Source organism: Scardinius erythrophthalmus, assembly GCF_964197995.2.
Source record: "Scardinius erythrophthalmus genome assembly, chromosome: 1".
NCBI lineage: Eukaryota > Metazoa > Chordata > Actinopteri > Cypriniformes > Leuciscidae > Scardinius > Scardinius erythrophthalmus.
In genome coordinates, this window is record NC_138221.1 from 16610468 (window position 1) to 16616467 (window position 6000).

Sequence of the window (6000 nt, forward strand, 5' to 3'; positions counted from 1 at the left end):
CAGCACGGCTCCTCAGCACGGATGTATAATGTTTGTGGATTGATGTGGACAGAGTGATGGTCATCCAGGTAAAGAACCCATTAAGAATGGCATGTCAACTCTGTTGTAAGGCCCAGGACCAGATATGATGAAAGAAGACCAGGAGTTTGTGAAGTTTAATCAAATAAGTAAAGATTTGCTGAAGAATAGTTTGCAGTTAAATTGGTAGAGCCAGCGTCAAACTCTCATGAGGAGGTCGTAAGCCAACTCTACCTTACATAAAATCTCACATCAATTATACCTTTTTCAAGGACATACATTACACAATTGTTTACTTCTGATTGGCTAAGAGAACATAAAGTCTAAAAAATAATTAATTTTTGATAGATAAGTGGGTATATCGTTGTTAATCAGAATAGTTGTCGCCCTATTCAGAGTCCGTGGTGACCTTCCAGGGTCCGAGAAAGACGTCTTCGAGTCTATATGTTGTATATCACAGAGTTCAAAACATGTAAAGAATATCAAACGCACACACACAACACTGACGAACAACAGTTCTCTTCAAGGCTGAAAAAGGCCTGAGCTCATTATCAGAAGAGCAGTCCACCAGAACAGGCTGATAAAACATTTCACTCCTCATAAAGCAGGAACGATAACTTCCCCTTTACTCCCTAGAGAAATACACATGAGGATGTTCACTTAATAAAAAGCAGATGAAATGGCGTAGAAATTGACCCTCAAACTTATACAAGTCAACTAAGACAGATATATAGAGCAACACATGGGTACAGAGTCTCTCTCGCTGCTCTCTGAATCCCAAGAGAATCATCATCAAAAGACCCCTTGCATGTGAACACGACCCAAGGGCACATATTGGAATACACCTAGAGTATTGCCTAACACCTAGAGTATTTTCTTTAACCTAAGAAAATGGTTAAACACAGAAACCATATGGGTACATGGATATATATACAGTATATTTGATCCACTCAATGAATACAGAAATGATTATGATAGCATGCATAGACTTGGTTATTGTATTTTTAATAAGAATAAAGTAATCATTCAAAAAGGATATATATATATATATATTTGAAGAGACAAGGTATTCTGACCCCAACCCTTCAATGGACTCTTCTCTGGTGTTTTTCCTTTGGCACACCTATATAACTCTGCACGTCTCTAGAGAGCTCAATTTTCACCTCCATTTCACCAACTGAAAAAGATGAGCACACACAACTTGCTCACAAATTTGATCAAACAGACCCTCTGGGTTTCCCCCACTACACTAACTGAACCCACCAGACTAGTATCCCAGTACTAATCTGGACTAGTAATCTGTACTAGTCACCACAGTGTTCCTTTAACACTCCCTCTTTTACCTTTTAACAATCTAGACTTTGTCTCTTACCAGTCTCAGTTTACGCCACTTCAGTTCTTTTGATGATTCCAGTGGTGTCCCTCCTGGGCCCTTTTCCAGTGGAGACAACGCCAAATTGCTAAATTGATTTAATCATTAATTTAGTCACACATTACTTTTTGTCAAGTCACATATACAAGGTCATACATTCATAAGGGTATGTATACATACTGAAGAATCCAAATTTAAGAATATGTTTAAGATCTGCTGATCTTACTTCCTTACATAACATCACATGAAAAACTAAGGTGAATTACACTGTATTGGGCATTCAAGGTGAACATGATGGCATCAATTTACTGATCAGAAGTCAGCTTTAAGTCAGCTGTCTAAACATTGTAATAGTCTTTGATCTTCCAACTAAGAGTTGGACTGTGTGTGAATGTTACCTAGTCTAAGGTCTTGTGACCATTTGTTGTGTATACAATTTGGGGGGGGGGGTACCATTATCTCAGTTGGGGGCAATTGCCTCTATTGTCTTTAGATGATTAGATTTAGTGGTTACCTCTAAGGCTGTGTGTATGTTTAGCACCTTTAAGGACAGCCCACTGAAAGACCTATAAAGAAACCATGTAAAGTTTGTTAGCCAGAATGATTTGGGAAGAACTGCAGCCGCGTACAGCGAAGTCCTCAATAAAGAATAACTTTGTTTGAACGTGATCCCCAACGTCTCCTGGTCTCTTGCTTCGACGAAGAAAAAGTTTTCAACAATTTGGTGCCGTGACCCGGATGGAGAAACTGAAACTCAACAAAGAATGAACTTTCCAGACGGAACCTTGAAAACTTCAAGCTCAAAGATCTTAACAAAGGTGACTGAGTCCCAGACTGCATCTTGAAACTTCAAGCTCCAAAAAAATCTCAAAGACTGAATTTTTCCAGACGGAATCTTTCTCTACAAATGAAAGACTCGGTGAGTTTCACTCCATTAAAAGAACCAATGCAGACCAGTACAAATGTTTTCCTCTGCGCCGTTCAGAGAAGTAGTTAACAAACAGCTGTAGAGTTTGGTTAACTAAAGATAAGCCTCTAAAAAGTTTTCTTTTAGAGATGAAATTGATCCTCTGTTGTTGACAGGGAAGATTAACAGTTACATGTTAATATTGTGTGTATGCTCTTGCTAGAGAAGACCTATCTGTAAGCTAGAGAATTAGCTTTAGAATTAGATTAGCCTCATGTGCTAATAAGATTGTACCCTCTGTTTGCAAGACAGTAGAGAGAAGTTTTTTTAGTGTTTTGTGATTAAGTAACAAAGGAAGTCACAAAATGGTTAGAAGGAATGCTAGGCTGATACCCACGACAGAGAAAGGTGGATTAGCTAGCCCGTTATGGACAGACAATGAGTTTAAGTCCTTGTTAGGAGAATGCATGGACTCAATCGTGACTGAGGAAGTCAGATTGAATTTAACAAAGAAATTTGGCATTGATGCAGTCAAAGTTTGGTCAATTGAAGATTGTAAGAAGGTACTAGGAGCAAGTATTCGCAAGAACGATATGAAAGCTATTATCTGTTGTTACCGAGAATTTAGCTTATCCATTGCACAAGAACAAGCTCGTTGTATTGCTACGTTAAACGATCAGAACAAACAATTGCAGACTCACATGTCCTGTCTCAAGACAAAGGCGGGCCATAACAAAGCCTCAACCAAATGTGATTTAGAAGACCAACAGTCAGATGAAAGCTATCCTGATTTACAGTCTTTTGATAGTATAGAGGACAATGTCAATGCAGATGTAAATGCAGTTGAAGTGTGCGTAGCTAGACAAAAGCCTCAGGGAAAAGGTGTTGATACAGTTCCATGTGCAACCCCCATATTGCAGCCACAAGCAATCAAAACATCTTTAGGTCCTAAAGAGATTGAGAGAATTGCTGAAAGTTTGCCATCAGTGCAAAGAAATTTTTCTAAGTTTAGAAGAGCATTGATCAGAAAAATGCGGCTCTATGATATGACTCTAGCTGAAGTCACCCAGCTAATATCACAGATCTTGACTGAGTCAGAATTCAATGATTTTGAAAGTGCTGTAAATAATTCTGAACTGCAACAGGCCAGTAAAGATGAATTGAGAGAGGAAGTTGTTAAAGTGTTAAAGAACATTGTTGGACCGAAAGTGGACTGTTCAAAGCTCACTAATTGTGTACAGAAGAAGGATGAAACTGTTTGTGAGTACACAGAACGATTCTGTCAGATCGCTGCCGTTTACAGCGGAATTGCCGACACTCCAGAGAAAGTGTTAGGTCATAATGGTCCTCTAGTTCGCACATGGTCCGATGGTCTTTTGTCAGAACATAGAAATGCATTGCCTTTCTTAGATCTTACATGGTCAAATAGAACCCTGCAAGACAACTTGGACAGTTTAGCTATTTGGGAAAGAGACTTTGATGTCAAGGCAAGAGTAAAAATTGCAGCAGCATCCTTTAAGGTTAACTCAGAGAAGCCAAAGAAACGCAAAAGTCCTAGAGAAGCCAGTTGTTCTTACTGTGGCAAGCACGGACATTTTGGAAAAGAATGTCGAAAAAATAAAAATAACTTAAGACAAGTTAACAATGTTATGCAGCTCTTACTACATTTGTTTGCAACTTTGAAGCAACCCCTCCCCTCGTCACTGGACTCGTGGGTAAGCTTTTTGAGGTGTTAACAATTTGGGCTGTGATTGCTTAATCTCCCCAGTAACTTACAACAAAGATGAAAGACTTATTTTTGTTTAATAGAACAAAAGGAAAGTGACTGTCACAGTCTTTGTTTGGGGGACATTCAGAAAACTCACAGCCTTAAAATGTTATACCACAGAATATTGCAGTTAGACAACCATCCTCTGTTAATGATGTTTATTAGGACTGATGTTTCACTGGAGAATGGAGATGTGTCAATTTTCTCACACACTGTACAGTGTGCACACAACAGGGACAGAATAGGACACGGTTCAGTGAGGGCCCTGGAAAGAACTGACGCAACAGGCGTCAGGGGCCAATCCAGGGTGAAGACAACCTCATAGGCCTTTCCCCATTTAGTCCATCCTTACCTCACTGGTCCATAGGTGTCAAATAAATTAAGAAATAGGGAAAGAATGAAACGACAACAGTAGACTCTGAAAACGATAGAACCATAGTGGTTAAACTGCTACAACCGTAGTGTTTTGAAGAAATACTGCTCTGTTTTGTTTTCTTTCTTCCTCTGTGCAGATAAACACTTGATGGCTGTTCCAAAAATCCATATGCAATGACGTCTCATCTGCATATGAAGCCACAACCTCAAGAAGACGACTACACCCATTGCTGAACGAGCCAATCACAAAAGAAAAAAAAAAAAATACACAACGCAGAGATAAAGAACCTTCAGTCATCCATCGATATGATCAAGACTACAAGCCTGCACCATTATCTGAGTGCTGCACCGGGTTAATGTCAAGTTAACCAACAAGCAATTTTGATCTTTCAACAAAATGACACCCCAGATGACTGAAGATAATTCTTCATGGTTCAGAAACTTGTTCACGAGAAAATTAGTTCCAACCATAAAAGAAAATGAAAAATACACAGCGCAGAGACACCACGGACCCTAATCGCATGTTCGTTTCTGTGTCAACATGCAATTACAGAAAATCAACACAGAACATGTGCGACTTATGGAAGAATGAAGTCCATGCATGAATACTGCTGGTCTGCCGTTTCTTTGTTTTATTGTGTTGCAGGTATGTGTGTATGCCATGATGTATGCCATGAGTCATCAGAGCGACTCTACATGACAAATGGACTCTACAGGAAACAGACTTCACAGCTATTCAGGCGCCATGGACTTTCAAGACTTCCACTCTTATGCTACATGGTTTTCTGTGTAATCATGTGACATTTTACACCCTGCGTCGCAGGTGTCAACAGTTATGGTTTTGAGAAGAACTATGACACTCATGTAAATCAAGGACACAACACAGAGCAAGTTATATGTGCCTGTAACTTACACAAGTTACAAGAATGAACATATGTGATGTGCCTGTAACTTACACCAGTTACAAGAATTAACTTTATGTGTTTAAATTTGTATTTTGTGAGAGTTTTTAAGAACTCTCAAACGGGGGACTGAAGAATCCAAATTTAAGAATATGTTTAAGATCTGCTGATCTTACTTCCTTACATAACATCACATGAAAAACTAAGGTGAATTACACTGTATTGGGCATTCAAGGTGAACATGATGGCATCAATTTACTGATCAGAAGTCAGCTTTAAGTCAGCTGTCTAAACATTGTAATAGTCTTTGATCTTCCAACTAAGAGTTGGACTGTGTGTGAATGTTACCTAGTCTAAGGTCTTGTGACCATTTGTTGTGTATACCATTTGGGGGGGGGGTACCATTATCTCAGTTGGGGGCAATTGCCTCTATTGTCTTTAGATGATTAGATTTAGTGGTTACCTCTAAGGCTGTGTGTATGTTTAGCACCTTTAAGGACAGCCCACTGAAAGACCTATAAAGAAACCATGTAAAGTTTGTTAGCCAGAATGATTTGGGAAGAACTGCAGCCGCGTACAGCGAAGTCCTCAATAAAGAATAACTTTGTTTGAACGTGATCCCCAACGTCTCCTGGTCTCTTGCTTCGACGAAGAAAAA